Raw genomic sequence first — 27,997 nt, 5'->3', positions numbered from 1 at the left:
TTTGGACAGTTCGTTTCCGCTCATCGTCCCAAGATTAATACCTAAGTGAGGAAACTTAAAAATATTAAGGAGAATATATATATATATATATATATATATATATATATATATATATATATAAATATATATGTATATACACATATATATATATATACATTATATATATATATATATATATTTATATTTATATTTACTTCTTAGTTGTATTTAAAAGTGAACTCCCTATTTATTTAAGTTGCTTCATGTTATTTTGTTCCAGCGAACAAAATTAGTCCCTCTTATATTGGGTTACACTATTTATGATTGAGTGAGCAGTCACATTGCTGGACAATGCAATTACCACTTGACACATGTACTCGCACACAATCACACTCACACACCTACACGCGCGCACGCGTGAGCAGACACACACGCACACACACACACACACACACACACACACACACACACACACACACACACACACACACACACACACACACACACACACACACACACACACACACACACACACACACACACACACACACACACACACACACACACACACACACACACACACACACACACACACACACACACACACACACACACACACCCACACACACACCCCCACACACACATAGATATATATACATATACATATAAATATATATATATCTATCTTTATATATATATACATATATATATATATATATATATATATATATATACATATATGAACTCTGAACTTTCACTCGGGAGGGTAATAGCTGCCGGTTAGCAGTCTAACTCGTGATCCAAAACCATGGTGAATTACACGCTCTTCTATAAGATCTCCGTCTGGGTTGCAGTTATGCCACCTGCGGGCCCCTCACCGCGGAGTCTTTCCTTGTTATGAGGAAGAGGATCGCCCCGAGAGGACCCAAAGAATCGGAAGCTGGTATTGTATACGAATCTGAATGCTCAGAAGACGTGCAAGCTTCTCCATATAAGCTACGTCGGCCATTTGATCACGAATTGGAAGGGACCATATGATCTGGTATTGTATTGAATTTTACCCTGTAGATGGTCACGTGTAATGGCTGAAACAGCGGTTGATATAAAATTTAACAATATTTTGATGTCTTTTGTATTATCCTCCCGAAAAAAATATATAGACAGAAAATGAGATAGATAATATCTTAATATAGCTGGTGATAATTGTGCTTTGATGATAGCGAGCACTACCTTGGGGGAAATAACGTACAGAAAGTGAAAGACGACATATTTCATTCTTGTGAGGAGGCGATCCCAGGGATAGAATCCACTTGTTTGAACCGACAACTCCACGAAGGACAGTTCGCGAAGGACAATTTCACGAATGACAATTCCGTGGAGGACAATCCCGCGAAGGACAATTTCGCGAAAGACAAATTCGCAAAGGACAATTCGCGAAGGACAATTTCACGAAGGACAATTCCGCAAAGGACAATCCCGCGAAGGACAAATTTGCGCCGACAGTGCAATGCATGACAATGCCGCGAAGGGCAATTCAGCGAAGGTCAATTTCACGAAGGACAATTCCGCGATGGACAATTCCGTGAAGGAAAAATTTGTCCCGACAGTGAAATGTATGATAATTCCGCGAAGGACAATTCAGCGAAGGTCAATTTCACGAAGGACAATTCCGCGATGGACAATTCCGTGAAGGAAAAATTTGTCCCGACAGTGAAATGTATGATAATTCCGCGAAGGACAATTCAGGGAAGGACAATTTCACCAAGGACAATTCCGCGCCGACAATGCAGTGCATGCCAATTCAGTGGTAGTGCGATTCAGCGCAAAGGAAAAATACTGTTTGAAATAGCTATGGTTATAACATAAACGTAACCCAGCTGCATAGTTTTTAATTAAAGTTTACATAAATTCTTTTTTGTGGTAATATAGTCAGTTTCAAGTCAGCACTCGTATTTACTTGGTTAAAACTAAAATACGAAGTGGATTTGATCAGAGAGAGAGAGAGAGCGTGCACATATTATTAAAAGTATTCTGTTCTCGTTTAGATAGAAAACTTGGAAATGGAATAGAGCCTTGGCGTGGTGCCGGAGACGAATGCAAAGGTCGTATCGATGTTAATGGAAGGTTACGGGAAGATGTCATGATGCATACTCGTGTGCCGCAGCCAGCAACGTCGGGAATGAAGCAAATGGTTTCAAACTTTTGTGAAGGCGGTAGTGCATCTAATGATGTCCCGAGAATAGTCCAAGATACATAGATTGGTGGCTCCTGCCGCCGTCGCAGAAGAGGTGGTGTTTCAACATGAGTTATCATAGAGTGGCTTTGATCTGATTAAGGGAGACATATTAATCAGAAGTCTGGCACCAAGTCTTTCAAGTATCACTGGGTCATAAGAATCACCGAACCTTTTATAAGTGTGTGGACTTTCTCAAACCAGAACAGGAATTCCTTGGCTTCTTCTGCCGTCTACCTCATTCTGTCAAGGTAGAGGAGGAATTGTCCTGCGTGGAATTGTCGGGGCGCCGTTACTGAAGACCACGGCGGTGGAAAAGCAGCCAGGATGCCAGTGTTGATATCATCCTTGGCTCTTTTGACCTTGAGCCGGCAGCGACGGTCAAGTTGCGGACGAATGCACAGCGGCTTACTGGAGGCCATTCGAGAAATAGAGTGACGGCAGACAATAAGACAGACAGGTAGCGCGCGTACGCACGCACGCACGCACGCACGCACACACACACACACACACACACACACACACACACACACACACACACACACACACACACACACACACACACACACACACACACACGTACACATACACACTGGTAATGGGCAAGGAGTTGGGTGTCTGTTTGTGTAAGGTCACAGCGTTACCCAAACATCTGGCCATATGAGCCCTGAACTCTCATTCGGATGGTATTAGCTGTCGGTCACGAGTCCAACATGTGATCCAAGACAGTAGTGAGTCGAAGACATTCAGACAAACGCCCTTCACCCCATCACATAGACACACGCGCGCAGGCACTACCACCAACAGCAACTACGTCTCAACATACAGAGGGTGAAGGGTCAGGAAGTATAAGGTCAGAGGAGGTCCGGCAGGGCGGTATATTTTTGTGATTGCGTGATCTTCTACGCTACCTGGCTATGCGTGCCGCTCTTGATCATCTGCACGAGGCGTATTGGAGCAATGACTGAGGAAAAGAAAAAAAGAGAGAGAGAGAGAGAGAGAGAGAGAGAGAGAGAGAGAGAGAGAGAGAGAGAGAGAGAGAGAGAGAGAAAAAAAAATAAAGTGAGTCGGATGTTTGCCCCGCGTACGTGGCATCAAGGATCACATACACACACGCGTGCGCGCATACACACACGCGAACGCACGTGCGCGCACGCACACGCGCACGCGCACACACACGCGCACGTGCACACACTTACACGCAGCAATACCAATAGATCGGTCATACATGAATTCTGAGCTCTCCTCCGATAGGGTAATAGCTGTCGATCATGAATCCAACACGTGGTCCAAGACTATAGTGAATTACACACACGCCCACGCTCTCCAACGCGTGCATACACACACACACACACACACACACACACACACACACACACACACACACACACACACACACACACACACACACACACACACACACACACACACACACACACACACACACACACACACACACACACACACACACACACACATAGAATGTATATGTATATATGTACACACACACACACACACACACACACACACACACACACACACACACACACACACACACACACACACACACACACACACACACACACACACACGGACTTGGAGCTATGCCTGGTTTGCTTTATATATTGTACATGACGCTTACGACGAAAACAAAAATCACACGGATGACCTGTACATGTAAGTGCAGGAGCGGTAAATGTAGAGGAAGGGAAGCTGCGAGTAGGAATTAAAGACTGTGGGGGTGGAGGAAGAGAACTAGGAACATTTAATTGCTGCTGAGTACTACTAATACACGAGGAACCAGAAGTCACTTCCCTAATTTTACATGAAAGTTTTGTTGCAAAAGACAGTAGAGTCTGTATACCTGGTGTATACCAGTGTATACCGTTATGGTATGGTTGAGTAACCGTTATATATGGTTACGTAGGGAAGTCTTAATGTGGCGAGATAGACTCCAAAGCGGGAGTTTTCGTTGTTTATTTTAAAGAACACATTTGAGATTACAATAAGTGCCAGGCCTTGACCTAGGGCACGATAGCTCTGACCTCCGGCCGGTAGGTTCGTGACCTACCCAGCCTCTGGCAGTAGGTTCTTCACCTACTCCAGCTCTGCCAACATTACATGGGTGTCATAGAATATATAGGGTTAGAAGGGTTGCTGTAAGCAAGGGCGTTAGTCTCGTTAATCTATGGATTGGGGACGGTTTAGATATATAAGGGTTAGTTGTATAATTGGTGGATATTGTTAGGTATATTATATCTATGTTAGTTTATGCGTAATACACTAGGGCAGTTATAATAAAAGGATTTATGATACGTGTCTGGTGACACTAGGTATCTATACTTGTTTGTCTTCAAATTGTGCTGTGTTAGGGGTGCATGTCGTGGGAAATGCAAGGTAAGCAAGAGGAAGTCTCGCTCTGTTGCAAGCATGTGGATCACGTGCGTGGTGGGTGATGATTAATAATTGTGAAGGATACAGAGTCTCACCTGTCTTATAGCCAAGAGAAGAGGTAGCTCTCCTCTCAAAAGGTGCTAAGAGAATGGTGTATGAAAGAAACTCCAAAATAAGGCGGAACCTATCCAAAGGGATAGTGCCATGATCAACCCACTCTGAATGGGAGAAAGAATTTAAGGCTTCAACCACAATTTTGCTGGCCTGGGCCTGAACACGCCTATAATCAAGAGTGCTCAATTTGGATGTAAGAACATCAGCCAGATTAAAACACCATTCAAAATAATTGCCTATAGGGGTATCAGAAAAAAGATTAAGGCAATTAGACCGAAAGAGGTCGTAATTATACCCTAAAGACTTGAATCGAGACACAAAGCAGAGAGAATCTCAGAAGCCAGAGAATTAGACACAAGATGTGACCTTACGAAAGAAACTTTCTCCGACCCCGTAGAAACATTAGTATTGACAATACAATCTTCACACTGGCGAAGAAAATGAATGACTTTATAATGGTAATCATTACCAGAAAATTTAATAACAGAAGGATCCTGATGTAATAGTTTGAAGGTGTGAGCCATTGTCTGAGTTTTTTTTTTTTTTTTTAAATAAAGGAGGGCAGTTTATGTTTAGTAGACATCCCTTAAAAAGATCTTTGAATGTCGGTACCACTGCGTAACAACATTAACGTGAAAAAGAGAAAACATTATACATACATTAAGTATTGCGACCGTTTTACAAAAACACATACCCCTATACAGGAAAGATGAATCCATCTAGGCTGACGATCGTAAAACAATGTCCAATACACAGGAAATACCTTAAGAAAATAATAACAATAGCACCAGTTTTCTCACAAACAACCAAAGAAAACGTGACCGTCAAGAAATGACGTCAAGGAGGATATTTATACAAATATTTGTTATCACAAAATCTCAAAAGAAGATTACAGGAATGCTTACTACAAGAAAAAATATGGAACTACACAATACACAATATTGATAAACAATTCAAAACAACGCGTTGGAGGCGACGTATTGAAACCGGTAATCACCCAGGCCAATTCTTCATTCAATCTAGGCATGAACAGTAATCCGTCCTCATCCAGTATCCAAGTTAGTTGCCATAAACACAGCAACCATTGGCAAGCGTTACACCAATGCTGAAGACAAAAACGATAAACAAAATTTCAAACGAAGCCAGAAGACGAAGAACCACGAGGCATTCGTCTCTCAATAGAATCACGTGGCGAACCTTGCCAAAACGCTGTTCCTTAACACCACCACTTCTTAAAAGGTACTAAATCCTGTAACCCTAGAAACTAGAAAGGGAGACAGAAAAAACACAAATACAAGCGCAATATGGCGACCGGCTCCAAAGATCACAACATTGTAAGGTTCAAAGTTGCGTTTGGAATACTTTTGAATGTACACAGAGCTCACACAATATCTAATGCTTTTATACCGCTGCCACAATATGTATAAGGGTGGCCAATAAAACGCTGAATACGAATAAATTAATATTTAGACAGAACAACATATACAAGCGTGCGGTCACTTAGGAGGCAGAACTGAAACTGCCTTTAATGCCAAGCCACGCCACCAAGCTCAGACTTGGTGGGAAAATCACAGACACGCGCTTAGTATGAACGCTTGATTCTCACATTAATGCATTGAATATACAGATATACATACATACATACGTACATACATGCATACACCAAAGGCTTCTTTTCCCCTTACAAGGGAGGTAGCCAAAATACAAAGGCATAAAAAACCACTCCCACACATTCCAAAATATATTACACTGCACTCCCCTCCACCCTTGTACATCGCATCACCTTACTTTTACCCACATTTATCTTGAACTTCCTTCTTTCACACACTTTCCCAACTCTGTCACTAACTTTTTCAATCCCTCCTCTGATCCTGCCACAAGCGCAGTGTCGTCCGCAAACAACAGCTGGCTTATCTCCCACTTTTCTCCATTTTCTTTAACCATCTCCAATCCCTGACCCACCACCCTTGCATTTACCTCTCGCACCATCCCATCCATGTATAAATTGAACAGCCAGGGTGACATAACACATCCCTGACGAAGTCCCACCTTTACCTCAAACCACTCACTCTCTCCATTTCTAATCCTGACACACGCTCTACTACTCTCGTAAAAACTCTTGACAGCTCCTAAAAACTTTCCTCCTATCCCGTATATCTGCAATACCTCCCACAGTGCCTTCCTGTCTACCCTATCGTAAGCCTTTTCCAAATCTGTAAAAGCCCAAAAGACATCCTTACCTTTTCCTATAGCTTTCTGACATATCTGTCTTACCACAAAAATCTGATCTACACAACCTCTACCTGTCCTAAACCCATACTGTTCCTCTCCTAATCCTCTCAATCAAGACCCTTCCTTAAGCCTTCCCAACTACACTTAACAAGCTAATCCCTCTGAAATTGCTACACTCACACTTGTCCCCTTTCCCTTTGTAAAGTGGAACTATGCAGGCACTCCTCCAGTCCTTTTGCACTCTACCCTCTCTTAAACAAACATTAGATAACCTCACCAGCCAGTCAACCATCACTGTAAGTCCTTTTTTCAGACATTTTGCATGACATCCATCTAGACCAGGTGCCTTACCTGCTCTCATCATCTGAACAACTGCCTTCACTTCATCCTTCCTTATTTCTCCTCTGTTTTCCTCACTCATCATGGTCATTTTCTTTGCACTTCCCACTACAACTACCTTTCCCTCCTTATCCTTCTTCACATTTAACAACTCCTTAAAATACTCTGCCCATCATTCCTTCTCTTCCATTATCATTTCTACTTCTGCACCTATTACCTTTTCTTCTCTACTTGATTCCCCTCCCCTTCTTCTCTTAATTCCCTTCCAAAACATCTTTTCATTACTTTCAAAATTTTCTGTCATACGCTTACCCAATTTTACATTTGTTCTCCTCTTTGCCTCTTTATCGTATGCTTTACTTCTCGTCTCATTTCTTTGTACCTCTCATATGATTCTCTCGTCATAGTTTATAACCAATCTGTGAAAGCTTGCTTTATTTCTTCTACAACCTCCTTTGCTTTCTCATCGCTACTCTTCCTTCTATTTCCTCCCGTCCTCCTTGTTCGACACACCATCATTGCACACCTTGTGACTCCCTCCTTGAACCATCCCCATTCCTCCTCTACTCCTAGCTCTACTCTATCCTGAACTCCCTCCCACTCGTCTCTCAGCTTCTTCTTGTACTCCTTCTACTTTTTTTTTCTCATTTAAGCAGTTCACTCTAAGCACCTCACTACCTCTTGTCCTTTTTCTCTTTCTCCATCTATCCTCCACTCTCAACTTACCCTCCACCAGAAAATGATCTGATATTCCTCCACTCTCTCCCCTTAGAACATGTATATCCTTAACTCTTCCTGTTATACTCCTATCTACCACAACATAGTCCAATAGCGCTTTGTCTAGCTTTCTTATTCGTTCTATAAGTGGGGAAATGGCAAGACGAATGGAAAAAAAAATGAAAAGGGGACTTCATAGCAACCAGAAAAGTATTATAGCAGGAGGGAGAGAAGAGTGAGGAAGAAAATTGGGACGCGGAGCGGGATGACATTGAAGAGGCGGAGCTGAATGCAGGTTATTAGAGTGTCCAATCCTCTCACCTTTGGAGAGGGGGGTGGGGCTAAGGGTGATGGTATGGTTACTTCAGTCACATCGGCATGGATCTATAACGGGAATTGGAGGGAGAGGCCGAGGGCGAGGAGTAGGGGCGGGAGGAGGAGTAGGGGCGGGAGGAGGAAAGGAAAGAGAAAGATAAAGAGAAGAGAGAACCGAAGGAGAAGGATGAGGAAGAGTGGGAGGAGGAATGAGAGAGAGAGAGAGAGAGAGAGAGAGAGAGAGAGAGAGAGAGAGAGAGAGAGAGAGAGAGAGAGAGAGAGAGAGAGAGAGAGAGAGAGAGAGAGAGAGAGAGAGAGAGAGAGAGAGAGAGAGAGAGAGAGAGAGAGAGAGAGAGAGAGGAGAGAGAGAGAGAGAGAGAGTAAGAGAGAGAGAAAAAGAGAGAGAGAGAGAGGCATAGAAGAGGGACAGGGAGAAGGAAAGTAAGACAGAGAGATGGGGAGATAGAGGTGAAGGGAGAGGGAAAGGGAAGGACGTCAACTATTGAGAGGGGGAAGGAAGGTGAGGAAGAATAAGAGAAGGAGGATGAAGAGAATGAATATATAGTAGGAATAGAGAAAGAACGAAAAAAAAAGAATTATGAAAATGCATTGAAAGAATATTAAAAAGAAACAAGATCAAATGACCGAGAGGAACCAGATGTCCATGATAGGGCAAATGTCCATGAGGCATTGAATGTCAGTGAAGTACCAAACGTCATTATAGAGCAATGTGTCAATAAAGAACAAAATTATAATATAAGACATCATGTTGAAATACAAAAAGTGTCAAAAAGAAATAATCACGAGTCACTTAATACCATGCACTCTAATGCTCGTAGTATTAGGAATAAACTTCAAGAAATACAAGGCATATGTCAAAGTGAAAATCTCTATATGATAGGAATAACCGAGACATGGTTAAATGGTAAAGAGTTTGAAGCTGAATTTAATATTGCGGGATTTAAACACTTTCACCAGGATAGAAACCACAAGAAAAGTTGGGGGTGTTCTGTTGTTCTTTAAAAGCAATGTCCATGCCTTGTTTTAGAGAAAGTAAAAAAGAATACATATGATAGTTTGTGGGTAGAATTAACCCAAACAAATGGACAAAAAAATGAATGTAGGTGTAATATATAGGCCAAAAACATTATCATTAGCAGACGACAAACTGTTGTTTCAAGAACTGTCTAGTTTCTGCAACCGGGACTTATTGATAATGGGTGATTTCAATTTTACTGACATTGATTGGATGACCCTAGAACATGGCCACATAAGTAGTCCATTGCTAGATTTTCTCGGTGACAATTACTTAGTTCAGCATGTAAAAGAACGCACAAGACATGGAAACTTACTCGATCTATTGATCACTAGCCGCGAAAGCATGATAGACGTTGTGGAGGTCGGTGAAACTATTGCAAACAGCGATCACAACTTAGTTAGATTCAAACTGCTAAAATTATAAAATAGATACATGTGCATCTAAAATACCCGATTCTAGTAAAGCTCAGTTCATAGCTTACAGATTGAGCTTATAGATTGGGAGGCAATCTTAAGCGAAAGACCTGTAGATCAGATGTGGGAAATATGTCAAAATAAGCTTACTAAGATGATTCATACTTACATCCCGTATAAGGACAGACGACCCCAAACCAGGCTCACCCAAAATGGCTCGACAAAGAAACTGAAAAAAGTATTGCTAAAAAGAGACAGGCTTATAAGAAATACAAGTGCTCGGGTACACCTAATAATTATCAAAGTTATGTATTAATACAGAGATATTTAAAAAAGACAATAAAAAAACGAAAATGAGAGTACGAAATGAATATCGCTGATAAATCCAAAGATAATCCCAAAGAATTCTATAGTTACATTAGAGATAAAAAGGATATTAGGAATCACATTAGCCCACTATTATCTGCTGACGGCCAAATTGAGTATTCAAATGAAGGAATGTGTAATATTTTAAACAACTATTTTAGCTAAATATTCGTAAACGAAACACCTTAAAAATCTAGGGTAAACTTACTACGGTAAATATAACAAAAAAAAAAAAAATAAAAGGTGCATAGAGAAACTCAAAATTAGCAAAACCCGAGGGTCTGACGGTTGGCATCCAAGAATCTTAAAGGAAATGAAAAATGAGATTGTTGTTCCATTAGAAATTGCTTTAAAAAAATTCGGAGATGTCCCAGGAGAATGGAAGCTAGTTAACATCACTCCAATATTCAAAAAAAGCTGACAAAAAGAAACTAAATAACTACAGGCCTATAAGCTTGACTTTAATCGTAGGAAAAATGATGGAAACTATCATCAGAGATGCTATCGAATATCATTTAGAAAGTAACTGTTTGATAAATGATAGCCAGCATGGATTCAGACGGAAACGTTCTTGCGTGACTAACTTACTCGAATTCTACAAAACAGTCATCTCGAGTTATGACGAAAGAAACAATATAGATTTAATATGTTTAGACTTTGCATGGGCACTGAAAAAGTGAATACAGTCATCTTTTTTGGTATATATATATATATATATATATATATATATACATATATATATATATATATATATATATATATATATATATATATATAACAGAGAGAGAAAGAGAGAGTGGGGGCAAAGAATAGAGAAAGGAGGAAGGAAAAAGTCAAAGAGGGGAGGTAAAGGGGAAGACATCGACGTTCGAAAGGGGGGAGGAAGAAGAGGAAGAAGAGAAGGAGGAGGAAGAAAATGAATAAGAGGAAGAGGAGAGGAAAAGAAGCGAGATGACGAAAAAGCAGAGAAAGAATAGTAAAAAGAAGGAGGAGGAGAAGGAGGAGGAGGAAGGGCAGGAGATAATGGGAGTGGAGTACGGGGGGGAGGAAGAGTAAGAAGAGGAGGGTCTGGGAAAGTGTCAGGAGGATTTGAAGCGCGATGAAGAAGGAGGGGAGGAGGAGCAGGATTATTCTTGTTTAAAACGGGCTTGAGAAAATGTTTTCGGGCATTCCATCTCGCTGTAGCAGAAGATGTGGAGTAATCGCTGTCCATCCTACCACACTCTGGTGATGTCCAGTTAAAAGGCCACGCTTTTACATTCCAAAAACTTTCAGGTGAGCCAAACAACATTTGTTTTTCTATTGGCTTGGTGTCGTCATTGTGTAGTGTGTAGCATGGCGTTGTGGCATCAATGACAGAAATGACTAGCCTAATGTCAAGAAAATATATCGATCAATCAATCAATCAAATCAACCATCTTGAATCTACTGCTGAACAAAGGCCTCTTTCATAGCACTCCATGATTCACACGACCGCGCATTCCTATGCCACATCACTCCTGCAAACTTCTCGATCTCGTCTCTCCACCTTCTGTCTGGTCTCCCTCTTCCACGCTTCCTATCTCGCGGCGTCCACTCAGTAACACGCTCCATCGCTCATCAGTCGTTCGCACTAACTTACCTGCCCAATTCCACTTCCTCTCTTTTACTGCCTCCACAGTATCTTTCACTCTAGTCTGCTCTCTCACCCAACTTGCTCTCTTTCGGTCTCTTAGTGTTATTCCTACCATTGATCTCTCCATTCTCCTCTGTGAAGTCCTAAGCTTTGTTTCCATCGCCCTCGTCAACTCCCAAGTCTCACACCCGTAGATTATTGCTGGTAGAATGCATTGATTGTAAACTTTACGTCTCAAACATAAAGGTAGAGAGCCTCTCAGAATTTAATTATACTTACCAAACACTTTCCAACAAATTGTAATATGTCTTTATATTTCATTATCATGATCTTTCGTTATCTTCACCATCTCGCCCAAATAATTACACTCATCAACTTCCTCAAGACTCTCGCCATCAATTACAATCTCTTTACTTTGATCTTTCGTGTTGAAAATTACTTTGGTTATACTCTTATTCATTTTTAAACCTACTTTGAGACTTTTTTTTGTTTAGACCACACAACATATCTTGCAAGTCTTCTGCTCTTTCTGAAATAAGAATAATGTCATCAGCAAATCTTGGGTGGCTCAAATATTCGCCATTAATCTTCAAACCTTTCTTCTCCCAACTCAACCTTTTGAAAACTTCTTCCAAGCAAGCTGTAAATAATTTGGGTGAAATTGTATCGCCTTGCCGTACTTCTTTCTCGATCTTGATCTTTTCTGTCTTTGTGTAGTCGAATTATAGCGGTAACATTCGCATAAATGTTTTCTAAAACCTTTATGATCTGTTCGTTTGTACCCTGATTGCGTAGCGAGTTTAGTAATGCTATTTTTTCTACCGAGTCAAAGGCCTTCTCGTAATCTACAAAAGCTAAACAGAGAGGTATATTGTATTCTGTCGTTTTCTCGATTAGTTGGTTCATCGCCTGCAAATGGTCTAGAGTCGAATATCCGCTCCTAAAGCCTGCCTGTTCTCTCGGTTGGTTTCCATCTAGAACTTTACTTAGTCTATTTGTAAGGATCTTGGAGAATACTTTATATACATTTGATAGCAAGCTGATCGGTCGATAGTTACTAAGGTCCTTCAGGTCTCCTTTTTTATGAAGCAAAATCACTGTAGCATTGCACCACGATTCAGGGACGCTTTCTTGACATAAGCACTGAGTGTACAACTGAGCTAAATTAATATGAACTTTTTTCTCTGCGTCTTTCAAGATATCTATCGATATACCATCTTTCCCAGGTGCTTTATCTCGTTTCATATTCTTTAGAGTAAATTCTACTTCTGCCTTTGTAACCTCGGATACAATACTAACATCTACTGATAGATTTACCGACTCAAATACGGTCTTCGACGAGTAAAGCTCTTGGTAATATTCATCTACTCTCTTTACCATTCTGTCTCTGCATTTAATGATCTCTCCTTTTCTATCTTTCAAACATATCATTTGCTATCTTCCTAAAACATGTCTGCGTTTGGTCTCTTTAATACTTTATCTTTCCGAATAGCTTCCTTTATTTCATCCATGTTTCTCTTTCTTTTCTCTGATCTCTGCCTTTTGTTGATAAGCTTGTTTAGTTCTACTCTTTCTATTTCGTCTCTCCTGCTTTTAATCTGCATGGTCCTTCTTCTTTTAATTAGGTCATTTGTAGCTTTGGAGTATTTGTTCTCTCTAATGTTTTTTGTACTTCCTACTTTCTCTGCCGATTCCCTAATGATATTCACTAAATTCAAATTAATATCTTCCACGCTGTCCTCCTTAGTTCTTAGAGCTTCGAATCTATTTTTAATTTCTAACTGAAATTTCTTATTATTATTCTTAACCTTTGCAAGGCTTATTTTCTTTTTTAAAACTAGTTTATTTCTCTCGGCTCTGAAATTGAATTTAGCTGTGCAACCTACCATTCTATGGTCACTACCTATGTTGACTTTATTTATCACCGTAACATTGCTAACGCTTTTGCTCTCATCTCCTAATATGAAATCTACTTTGTTCTTTGTTGTTCCATTTGGACTTCTCCATGTTCATTTACGACCTACACGCTTTTGGAAGAAAGTGTTCATTATCCTCATGTTGTAGTTCTCTGCAAAATTTACTAACATCTCGCCTCTCTCATTTCTTTCACCTACTCCAAACTTCCCAATGCACGTCTCATCTCCCATCTTCTTCCCCACTTTAGCATTAAAGTCGCCTATTACCAATGTGTACTTACTTTTTCTTGGTCCATTACCTGACTTAGATCATCTTAGAAAAAATCAATTTTATCGTCTGAACTCTTTGTAATCATTAAGATTCTCAAGCCTATCCACCACGTCAAGGTGTCAACTCTCGGATAGGTATATACAGTATATATATATTATATGTATATATATATATGTATGTATATATATATTATATGTATATATATATATATATATATATTTGAATAATTCGCTAGTGGACAGCGACATCAATCATACATCAATCTGCGCGACGGTCATGGATTGTATGATATATATATAATGTATATATATATATGTATGTATATGTATATATATATGTATATATATATATATATGTATGTATATGTATATATATATGTATATATATATATGTATGTATATATATATATGTATATGTATATAGAGTAAACAGTGTAACAAAAATAGAACAATAGAAATATATTCACTTGAGAAAGGACCTGGTGAAGGATGCGAGAGGGATAACCTCAAACCAGAGTACTACTCATCCATTTTCTTAATTACATAAAATGTATGTATGTATATATATATATATATATATATATATATATATATATATATATATACATATATACATGTATACTCTTACTCAACAATAGTTCCCAATGTCTACTGGAAATTTATTATTCCGTCTGTCTTGTGAAAACCAGAAATCTATGTTCAAAAGACTTGAAAGTCTACTTAAGAAATTTTGTAGCGCCGAATGCTCAGTTGTTTTTAACAAAACATGTATATGTATATGTATATGTATATGCATGCATTGTTAAAATCGACAGCGTTAGTGAGGTTGTTGATCTTCTTGTGAGTATTCTCCAGTTTTCTAACCAATATTCTGCCATTTAGAGGGTGGGCATAGACCAAGTTGTCAAAATGATTCATTTATTTCAACGTTTCGTCTAACAAAGAGACATCTTCAGGAAATTCTGTAACATAGATAATAATGACGTACAGAAATATAGAAAACAACATGTAAATCTAACCAATTATACAAATATAGAAGCAAATATCAATAAATGCGCAAATTCACCCAAATTAACACTATACATGGGCTGATGGGGACCGTTACTTACAATAGTTAAAAGGTCCGATGAAATGACGAAGAAAACCCTTCGCTCGGTGACATATATACGCACCTAGCCGGCTTGGGTGGTGGTGGAGGGCGGGAGAGGGGGCGGGGGTGGTATCTCATTAATACGTGAAGAAGAGGGTTGGGGGAGGGGTTGGGGGGTTAGGGGGTTGCGGGGTCGGTTGGGGGGAGGATGGAAGGAGTGGGTAGGAGGAGGTGGAGGGGGGGGTTTCGGAGAGAGGTCATGCTCGGTAGTAGCTTGGCCGTGCTGCTAAACAAAGCGATGACAGAAGTCATGTAGCATTGGATATTAATGATAGGACTACATTCTCTGATAAACATAGCTTCTAGAAGCTTAAGTTTATGTACATCCCTATTGCTTGCTATAATCCTAGTGTTTGAAACTAGGTATTCAAACACTAGGATTATAGCAAGCAATAGGGATGTACATAAACTTAAGCTTCTAGAAGCTATGTTTATCAGAGAATGTAGTCCTATCATTAATATCCAATGCAACATGACTTCTGTCATCGCTTTGTTTAGCAGCACGGCCAAGCTACTACCGAGCATGACCTCTCTCCGAAACCCCCCCCTCCACCTCCTCCTACCCACTCCTTCCATCCTCCCCCCCAACCGACCCCGCAACCCCCTAACCCCCAACCCCTCCCCCAACCCTCTTCTTCACGTATTAATGAGATACCACCCCCGCCCTCCACCACCACCCAAGCCGGCTAGGTGCGTATATATGTCACCGAGCGAAGGGTTTTCTTCGTCATTTCATCGGACCTTTTAACTATTGTAAGTAACGGTCCCCATCAGCCCATGTATAGTGTTAATTTGTGTGAATTTGCGCATTTATTGATATTTGCTTCTATATTTGTATAATTGGTTAGAGTTACATGTTGTTTTCTATATTTCTGTACGTCATTATTATCTATGTTACAGAATTTCCTGAAGATGTCTCTTTGTTAGACGAAACGTTGAAATAAATGAATCATTTTGGCAACTTGGTCTATGCCCACCCTCTAAATGGCAGAATATTGGTTAGAAAACTGGAGAATACTCACAAGAAGATCAACAACCTCACTAACGCTGTCGATTTTAACAATGCATGCATACAAGAGAATCTGCTCCCCAGATATTCAAATGTATATGTATATGTATATGTATATGTATATGTATATGTATATGTATATATATATGTATATATATATTTATATGTATGTGCATATGCATATGTATATGTATATGTATATGTATATGTATATGTATATGTATATGTATATGTATATGTATATGTATATTCATATGTATATGTATATGTATATGTATATGTATATGTATATGTATATGTATAGGTACATTTATATGTATATGTATATGTATATGTATAAGTATATGTATACGTATATACATATATATATATATATATCATACATATATATATATGTGTGTGTGTATGTGTATATGACTATGAATATATATATTGGTGTAGCCAGGTTGGATGTTTCCTTGCAGGCATACGAGATCTAAAGGTATGGGAATTTACTTTATCTATCTCCTTGTGTACTTTTACAATTTGCTTATTATATTCGTGGATCGGCTTATGTGGGAGGGAAGATCTGTAGGTAAAGATTTTTTTTTTTCATAAAAGGAGGTTTATGACACTGAGCGCTTCTTTGGGATATTCATTAGGGTTTGTATTGTGGCTCAGGAGGCATGGGTGGGAGACGTAGTTGTAGAGAAAGGTATAAACACGGATTTTTCGATTTTTCTTTAGTGAGAGGTATACTGAAATGAGAAGATGTAGTATGAGAGAATATTAGAAAGGAAGTGAGTTCTTGTCGAAGAAAAGGTATGTGGAAATGTTTGTGCATGTGGACGTGATTTTGTTCGCGGTATGTGTATGTTTTCTATGAGAGGTAAGTCGAATTCGCTTCCCGCTGTGCTCTGCCTCCTCTCCATCGTGCACGACAGACAACGACAAGGGGAGAGGACGGGAAAAGAAAATAGATCCCTAGTAAATATGATGGGAGATATTCACATTTTTATACACGATTTCTCGTGTATACCGCTCTGGGGAGAGGCGCAGCTAACAAATAATCTGTGCGGCGAGGCTTGGGAACGATGTGTCGGATCAGGTGTTTGTTTGGTATGCAGTCTTTCTGGGTGTCTTATGTGTATTATATGTTTGTGTTGGTTGAGTGGACGGATGTTGGCAGCTAGGCGTAGAGACTCAGAGGTTCTGAAGTTGCTCCATCGCGAACCCGTGACAAATCAGACTGCGACATTCTGAAACTTCTGGTGCTCGTAGTTGTTTGTGGGACATGGCATCTGACTCAATCCTGGGAATGGCACAGGATCGGCCTGACTAAAGCTAAGTACAATCGACGCTTGGTGGAGAGTGTTGCGGTTTTGAAGCGCTTAAGTCAGCCTTGGCTCTCGTTCCTTGCCTACTTGCGACTTCCAAGGAAAGACCACCCGCTTGCGCGGGATCGGTTTTTGTGGGAGAGGAAGAATGTCTCTAAGAAAGTGAAAAGATAGTAGTGTATAAAAGAGGGCTATTGCCACCGGGCGATTAAGCGAGCGTTCAGGGGCTGCTGGTGGTCGTGGCTTGGGAGAAATGGACAGGGAACTCGGACGGCGGCGAGGAGGGTACAGTCTCTAATATATATTATGTTTAAACACTGGGAGAGGTCACTTGTTGCCAGGCTGGACTGCATGAAGTCGACTGAGGCTACCTGGCTGCTACTACTATAGCTGTTGTGGCTGTTGAAGTTACCGCTTTTTAGGCTATGATCCTCCTTGATGAAGTGAATATTTGGAAATTTATTTGTGTGTTCATGGTTGATTTGTCAATATGTCCATGGCTTCTAAAATACGAGCAATTGATCAAAGCTGGGATGCTGAACAATCTGTAAATCATTTTACCTACCAAAAGAATTTTATTGTAATAAAATTTCATTTAGATCGGAGAAGCTGTTCTACACTTTCTTATTAAAAAAAAAAAACATCTCTTTATTTCTTCCATTAGGAAAGGATTCCATCAGTCAAAAGCACCATCAGGGACCTTGGCTGCTGACACAACGTACGACGGAGTGACACGAAGGGCCTACACACTTTTAAAGGTTTAGTTCCATTTAGAGCTTCTGGTGTGTGTACGGACAGGAGGTGGGGCTCGGTCCATCGAATGCTACAAGGGTTAGGAAGTCGCAGAAGAAACCCTACAAGTAAGATAGTCCTCAGCAGGACTTCCACGTTCTTCAAAGGACCTGGAGAACCTATCTATCAGTATGGTGTGGAGACATATCTTGGTGTGGACGGGTCTGCTAATTCTCTCGGGCCTTTCCACCGAGGCACAGAAGCTCCAATGGGGGCTGTGTCCCCCACGGACTACCGTGACGAATCTTAACGTTATGTGTGTAAGTTCTCTTGTTTGTTTAGTGAACAAAAATTAATAAACAAAATGTGTGTGGATAACTGTATGATATGTCACAAAACCCTGAATTTAGCATGATTTTTTATATTTCTATTTTTCTATGTTATCTAATTGTTCATTCTAGGCTAAATATTTGGCCTTTTATGTACTGTTGAAGAAATTCTCTAGGATTAGTTTCATGAACATTTTTAGGACGGTGTGAAATTAATTTTGTTCAGACGTGGAGGGAAACATGGGTCCCTGGGAGTACCTTATCAAGCGAATAACACACTCGTCGACCGGTTTCGACTTATGTCCTTTTTAAGAGTTGGTGTTATGACCTGGGGATGGTTCGATTGGTTCTTAAACCGCCAGTCATTTTGTTCGTGATTAGTTCTATTATGTGATTGGGTGTGCTGCTGTTTCGTGGCAATTGGTATCTAGCCATTGGTTGATTGGGTTGCCTGTTTGAGTTGGGTGGATAGTCGTGCTATGAGTGTTTGTTTCCTCTTTTGCATTGTATTGTCGCCTATCCCCTATGAGCATTTCCGTCGACTGTGATACTCACGATATATTTCCGTATCTCTTATGCATGTTGACTGTTGAATTGATAAATGGTGGCTCGTTGAGTTTCCTTGTCCATCCATGTCTCGAATCCGTAGAAGAGTCCATGCCAAGATTCGACGTGAGGTCCACATTGACCACATTTGCAGTGGACGTGTTGTGGTGTCTGAATTCTGTTTTGTACTTTTTAGTGTGTTCCTCTAATCCTGTGCCTGTTTCGCTCACATAGACAGTGTGGAAAGTTTCACTTGTGATTGAGTATTCCAGGTTGTCTGGTTGGTAGTGAGTGGTCATTTTCAGAATTACCAAGCCGTGTACCATCGTGCCACATGCTGAATGCTCTCAAGGTATCGTTGTAGATGGAAGTGTCGTTCGATAGTATGACTTATATGATGTCCTATTTTCTATTGAGACCTATTCGTACTATTTTACGGTGTTTGTTCTCGAGATGGAGGTGGTCATATAGGTATCTGATGAGTGAAATGCTTCCCCAAGTACCCACACTAACAGCGTAAAGTGTTGCCACATAGGATTCTTCCTGAGAGTCATACACAAATGTAATACAGGATTTTTACAAGAAGCATATAATGACACGAGGGCAACGTTCCACAGAAATGGAAGACGCCCAAAGGACGGAGACTGCACCAGGTAAGTTATACTAACCCATGGTACTTCTATTCTCAACGATATTTTGAGAGGGTTCGGCACAAGACTAGTTGGTGCCCGTGGCATCAGCAAACTCGACTTGGTTAAAGTGAATAGGCCAACCAGCCCCTTCCAAAACAACATAGTGTGCTCCATTCCATGTATAACTTCCTACATGATCTACCTGGCCGAATCTTGCAGAGGGATGAAGACACAACATAATGAGCACAGAGAGGATTTGAGACACCACCACACGTTCACTGCGATGGAGGTGTATGTAAACCTTGCGGGACACATACCAGACTAGGAATGATCTAACATATATTTTTGGGGCAAGTCAATTTGAGAACGAGGTATTTATTTAGACAACAGACAACATAAATCTGAGATGAGGCGATGAAATGTGGGTTTCTCGGTTGGCAAAGCTGATCACCGAGGGACACCGTCCACATGAGCCACAATACGAGGACAAGTCACAAAACAACTCTAAAGAGTAGAAAACATCTCATAGCCCGACTGCCTACCCAAGTCGGATACACCAACCTACGAAAAAGAACAGCAGCACCCAATCGTGTGACAGGACGAGTCAGGAGGAGGAGGAACTAAAGGCCAAACAGTCGCAAGGCAAAGTCGACGACTAGTGAATGTGAGGACAAGTCGTACGATCAGTGCATTAGAACACCAACTCTTGAGAATATCAAATAATAAATGGTGGAGCAGTGTGTTATTCCCATTGTTAGAACGATTGATCCTAATCTCGCCTCGTTAAGCAAGGGTGTTCTCTTAGTAATACTCAGAGGCATTTGGTAAATGCTAATATTCATCTAGGATTAATATTGAAATGAAACTATGTATCCTTTCCACCCTGTGTGGACGTATGGAACTGCAAACCTGATTCGGCCACGTAACAGTCGACCCGACAGATGCAATATTTATGGACAATCAGGGGTCAAGTCAAGATGCGTCACGTGCAGCCTGACTCGGCCAGTCAGAGGTAAAGACGCGTGATACGCAACCCGACTCGGCCAATTAGAGGCCAAGACACAGCTCAATTCAACCAGTAGGGCTCACGTCTGCTGGGGGAATTGTCAGAAAAAGTTCGCAAGGCTAAAAGAAAAGTATTACTTTTGCTTTCACGTCGTCGGACCCCTATTGGATGGTTGACTGATTGTTGGGTCAAGGCACAAGAAATAGGTGGTGGGAAGGCCGAATATCAGTTATATATAATTTGGTTAAAACAAGCTATTCTATCAAGGTCAGAGGGACCCCTGCATTGTTCCGTATGATGATTCTAAGCAAGGTTATCTCTTTCCCCTGGCAGTTTATGGGCACCTGGTACGAGGTCTTCCGGTCAAAGGGACACCTTGATTTCACGAATAGGTGTGGAAGGGTTATCTTCACCCAAGAAGCGCCTGGGGATCCCATCCTTGTACGAAACACCTATACCAAACTGTAAGTCAAAGGAATCTAGCTGTTCCCTTCATTTTTATGTTGGTCTTTATGGATGTTCACTGAAGAGGAGGGGAACACCGCCTTCCCTTGGCTGTGGCAAGCCATATATATATATATATATATATATATGAATATATATATATATATATATATATATATATATGTACATACATATATACATATGTATATGTATATAGATATATATGTACATACATATATACATATGTATATGTATATGTATATTTATATGTATATACATTATATATATATATATATACATATATATATATATATATGTGTGTGTGTGTGTGTGTGTGTGTGTGTGTGTGTGTGTGTGTGTGTGTGTGTGTGTGTGTGTGTGTGCGTTTGTGTGTGTGTGTGTGCGCGCGAGCGCGCGTTTGTGTAGACGTTTTTCTAAGCTCTATCAATATTCAGTCATTATTGTGAAGATAATGTCTGAAATTGACGGGTTCTTCTTCTAAATACTTTTTCAAATAGTGATATCAAGTGTGTTGTATTTGTGTTTATACTATTGGTTTACTAAGAAGCAGCTAGTGCATACACTGTGCATTGGTGTTATGAGTTGTTAACTAATTTCGATGACCGCGTTGTCAGTGAATGTGATAAACGTCTTAGAATGGTAACGGAATATTGTGTGGTTCGGAGTTTTAGGGCTAGATTTGATAAATACGCAAATGTCCAATATGGTGTAACATCTACCAGTTGGCCCATCTACTTGTTTGTTTTATGTTTTCTTGCTTCTTTATCATTTCTGTTGCCCGTGCGACCTGGCTGTTCTCTGCCTCAAAGAATCGAGAAACAGAAGCTTTGAAGCTACGAACGCTACTTCTGAGCACGGAACTAAATATAGACGACGCGACACTATAATTTCTCTTTTGTAACCTGTTAAATCACATCATGCTTCCCTGTCATACATAAATGACGACCAACAGCATGACAATTGTACTTCTCCTCCACTCTCAGATTTGGCTCGGACACTACGTTCACCGGTACCATGCTTCCGGTCGGTGATGACGGAATTTTCGCAGGCATATACAACACTGATTTAGCGAGTAAGTAGACACCCCGTCATTCAAGTCCCCTTCATATAGCCTTCCTAAACGCCTCAAATACCCAGTCTCCTGTCCCCTTTCTTTATCATTATGTAATGGTATCCACTTCTGAGAAATTACATTATGTAGGAGTACAAAGTTGAAGGGCCGTCGTTCTAATATGCTGACTCTTTCCCTTTGGCTTGATGCCACGTGAACTAATCTGACCTGACTCGAAATGACACCGCATGATGTGGTTGCTTCACCGTGAACAAACGCAGTTAAAAGAGAAATTAATTTTTCTGTGGTCGAAATAGATGACACTGACTTCGCCATATTATTTAGCTGCCAAAACTACGGCTTCCTGCATAAGGGTAAGTCATAACTCTTTCGTAAAGGAGCCATAAGAATGAACACAAAAATGAATGGTATATAAGGTGCATGTACACTAGATGTATGTATATATGCCTAACTATATGTGTAACGTATGTATATATATGTGTATGTGTATAAATGTATAAGACGCAACCATACATAAAACGCACTCCTATTCTACAATATCATTTTGTGGAAAAAATAAAAGTAGTATGTTTCACCGTACATTAACTGTAAGACATTTTGAAGTGGCTTTGTAGGGAAAATGTATGATTGTGTGCATGAAATACAATACAATGTTGTGGGAGTAGACCGCGCCAGAGCACCGGAGCGGGGCACCCGGTGAAGGCGCACCATCGCAACGCTATGTCTTTGTTATCATGTATTCTTTGCAAGTGTCTGCAAGGCAGGTGAAAGTTTGAAATTTCTTTTAAAGCTCTAGGGGCGTTTTTTATTTAGGTAATTAAAAATTGTTTCTTAAAGAAAGGTAACGCAGTCATTAAATAAGACATTGCTTTGTTGCGGAGATGATATGGATCATGTCACGGACCAGACCATCCTCAGACGCGGAAATGGATGCCATCAACGCCGCCATTGCAGCTCAAAATCTCGACAGAGATAAACTCGTACGGATTGACGGAGGGTGTCCACAGGGAGAGGCTGATATACCTCCAGAATGTGGTGAGGAATAAAAATCGCCATATATGTGGATTTCATATAGTGTCATGAAAAGCAGCACATAATAAATGTATATATACATGTACACACACACACATAGACACACACACACACACACACACACACACACACACACACACACACACACACACACACACACACACACACACACACACACACACACACACACACACACACACACGCACACACACACACAGACACACACAGACACACAGACACACACACACACACACACACACACACACACACACACACACACACACACACACACACACACACACACACACACACACACACACACACACACACACACACACACACACACACACACATATATATAGATATATTCATCTTAACATTTTCAAGTTTCCTCACTAAGATTCTAATCTTGGGAGGATGAGTAGAAACGAACTGTCCAAAGTTCCCCATTTTAATTAAGACACTGTTCGACGTTTCGACTACAAGGAGCCATTATCAAGATACAAATATAGTTCAGACAACACAACTAGTTAGATACGTTACAGGGTCATAGAATAAGAAAGAATACTACACTCTTGGTGCCATTCGTCACATTTAAACCTACGAAGCCCTCACTCTGGTTTACCTTCTCAGGCCTTGAGGAGGGGGAGGGGAAGGAGGAGGGAAAGGTGAGGGTGGGGGAGCGCATTAAAGACATTGTTTTTCGAAATTATATATATATATATATATGATAAAAAAAAAACGCACTGGTTACCTAGTACTTAAAAAATATTTGTTTGGCAATTCTGGGATGCTGTCGAGAACCAACGTAGTTTACAAGTTTAGTTGTACCTCTGGAGACTGTGAGCTCTTTTCTCGTAGCTATGTTGGTTTTACGACATGCAGCCTTAGCAGGCGTTTAATTCTCCACCTCCAACAGGGAGCCATTAAAAACCATTTTGAGCATTATCACAATTCTAAGTTGGATAAAACAACCATTGTTCATAACACTGAAATTGTAGCTCAATGTAACGACATTAAGAAGAGAATTGTCTCCTGTTATTAATATACAGTCCAATATGATTTCTGCTATTTCCCTTTTCAATAGCTCCTCGCAACTTGTGGTACTTCACCTCACCTTACATCGACTTCAACTCTCCCCCCTCACCTTTACCTTCCCTTTCCCCTCCCCCTCCTCAAGCCCTGAGAAGGTCAACCAAGAGTGTAGCATTCTTCTTTATTCTGTGACTATGTAACGTATCTGTATAATTGTGTTATCTGAACTGTATTTGTATCTTGATAATGACTTCTTAGAGTCGAAACGTCGAACAGTGTCTTAATTAAAATGGAAAACTTTGGGCAGTTCGTTTCCGCTCATCCTTCTAAGATTAGAACTTTAGTGAGGAAACTTGAAAATATTAAGAAGAAAATTATTATATACTCGTGTATATATATATACATATATATATATATATATATATATATATATATGTATACACATATATATATATGTATATATATATATATATGTATATATATATATGTGTGTGTGTGTATGTATATATATATACATGTATGTATATTCATATTTACTTTTTAGTTGTATTTAAAAATGTACTTCCTATTTATCTAAGTTGCTTCATGTTATTTTGTTCAAGCGAACAAAATTAGTCCCTCTTATTTTGGGTGACACTACATATAATTGAGTGAGCAGTCACATTGCTGGACAATGCACTTACCACTTGACACATGAACTCGCACATAATCATACTCACACACGTACACGTACGTACGCGCACACAAACGCACATACACACTAACACACACACACACACACACTCACACACACACACACACATACACACACACACACACACACACACACACACACACACACACACACACACACACACACACACACACACACACACACACACACACACACACACACACACACACACATATATATGAACTCTAGACTCTCACTCGGGAGGGTAATAGCTGTCGGTTAGCAGTCTAACTCATGATCCAAAACCATGGTGATTTACACGCTGTTCTGTAAGATCTTCTCCGTCGGGGTTTCAGATATGTATGCTCGCTAGAGTGCTCTTATTTAGAGCCTATGGCCACCCCAACGCGGTGGTTTTCCTTGTTATGAGGAAAAGCATCGCCCCGAGAGGACCTAAAGAGTCGGAAGCTGGCATTTTATACGAATCTGAATGCTCAGAAGACGTGTGCAAGATTCTCCATATAAGCTACGTCGGCCATACGATCACGAATTGGAGGGGTTCATATGATCTGGTATTGTATTCAATCTTACCCTGGAGTCGGTTACGTGTAATGGTTGAAACAGCAATTAATATAAAATCTAACAACATTTTGATGCCTTTTGTATTATCCTCCCGAAAAAAATGCATATAGAAAGTTAGATAAATAATCTCTTAATATCAATCAATCAATCAATCAGTCAAATCGGCCATCCTGAGTCCACTGCTGAACAAAGGCCTCCTTCATAGCATTCCATGATTCGCACGACCGCGCCAACCTCTGCCACGTCACTCTTGCAAACTTCTCAATCTCGTCTCTCCACCTTCTGTCTGGTCTCCCTCTTCCACGCTTCCCATCTCGCGGCGTCCACTCAGTAACACACTTGCTCCATCGCTCATCAGTCGTTCGCACTAATTTACCTGCCCAATTCCACTTTCTCTCTTTTACTGCTTCCACAATATATTTCATTCTAGTCTGCTCTCTCACCCAACTTGCTCTCTTTTGGTCTCTCAGCGTTATTCCCATCATTGATCTCTCCATTCTCGTCTGTGCAGTAATTAGGTTTGTCTCCATTGCCTTCGTTAGTTTCCAAGCCTCACACCCGTAATTATTGGTGGCAGAATGCATTGATTGTAAACTTTATGTTTCAGCCATAAAGGTAGAGAGTCTCTTAGGATTTTATTTTACTTACCACTTTCGAACCAATTGTAATGCGTCTTTTTATTTCATTATCATGATCTTTCGTCACTTTCACCATCTGCCCTAAATAATTATAGTCTTCAACTTCTTCAAGACTGTCATCATCAATTACAAACTCTTTACTTTGAACTTTCGTGTCGAACATTACTTTAGGTTTACTCTTATTAAATTTTAAACCTACGTTGAGACTTTCCTTGTTCAGATCATTCAGCATATCCTTCAATTCTTCTGCTCTTTATGAAATAAGAATAATGTCATACGCAAATCTTAGGTGGTTCAAATATTCGCCATTAATCTTTGAACCTTTCTTTTCCCAATTCAATCTTCTGAAAATATCCTACAAGCAAACTGTAAACAGTTTGGGTGAAATGGTATCACCTTGCCGTATTCCTTTCTCGATCTTGATCTTTTTTGTATCTTCATATAGTCGAATTATAGCGGTACCTTTTGCATAAATCTTTTCTAAAACTCTTACGATCTGTTCGTTTGTGCCCTGTTTGTATAGCGAGTTTAGTATTGCTATTTGTTCTACCGAGTCTAAGGCCTTCTCGTGATCTACAAAAGCTAAACACAGAGGTATATTGTATTCTGTCGTTTTCTCGATTAGTTGGTTTATCGCCTGCAAATGGTCTAGAGTCGAATGTCCGCTCCTAAAGCCTGCCTGTTCTCCCGGTTGTTTTCCATCTAAAACTTTACTTAGTCCATTTACAAGGATCTTCGAGAATACTTTATATATATATTTAATAGCAAGCTAATCGGTCGATAGTTACTAAGGTCCTTCTGGTCTCCCTTTTTATGAAGCAAAATCACTATAGCATTACACGACGCATCAGGGACGCTTTCTTGACGTAAGCACTGGGTGTACAACTCAGCTAATTTAACATGAACTAATTTCCATGCGTCTTTCAACAGATCTATTGATATACCATCTGCTCCAGGTGCTTTCCCTCGTTTCATAGTTTTTAGAGCAAATTCTACTTCTTCTTTTGTAATCTCTGGTACACTACTAACGTCTACACATGAAGTTACTGCCTCAACTACGGTCTTCGGCAAGTAAAGCTCTTGGTAAAATTCTTCTACTCTTTTTAACATTTTGTCTCTACATTGAATTATTTCTCCATTTCTATCTTTCCAACATATCATTTGATGTCTTCGTAAAACATGTTTGCGCTCGGTCACTTTAATAAATTTACCCTTCCGAATAGTTTCCTCTATTTCATCCATATTTCTCTTTCTTTTCTCTAATCTCTGCCTTTTGTTGATAAGCTTGTTTAGTTCTACTCTTCCTATTTCGTCTCTCCTACTTTTAATCTGCATGGTCCTTCTTCTTTTAATGAGGTCATTTGTGGCTTGGGAGTAATTGTTTTCTCTAATGTTTTTTATACTTCCTACTTTCTCTGCCGATTCCCTAATGATATTCACTAAATTCAAATTAATATCGTCCACGGTGTCCTTATTAGTTCCTAGAGCTTCGAATCTATCTTTAATTTCTAACTAAAATTTCTTATTATTATCCTTAACCTTTCCAAGGCTTATTTTCTTTTTTAAAAATAGTTTATTTATATCGGTTCTGAAATTGAATTAAGCTGTGAAAAATACAATTCTATAGTCATTACCTATGTTGACATTATTTGTCACCGTAAGATAGCTAACGCTCTTGCTCTCATTTCCTAATATGAAGTCTACTTCGTTCTTTGTTGTTCAATTTGGACCTCTCCGTATTCATTTACGACCTATACGCTTTTAAAACAAAGTGTTCATTATCCTCATGTTGTAGTTCTCTGCAAAATTTACTAACATCTCACCTCTCTCATTTCTTT

Source organism: Oratosquilla oratoria, chromosome 6, assembly GCF_046742065.1.
Source record: "Oratosquilla oratoria isolate Oo_2021 chromosome 6, ASM4674206v1, whole genome shotgun sequence".
Taxonomy (NCBI): Eukaryota; Metazoa; Arthropoda; class Malacostraca; order Stomatopoda; family Squillidae; genus Oratosquilla; species Oratosquilla oratoria.
This window is presented reverse-complemented; position numbering follows the sequence as displayed.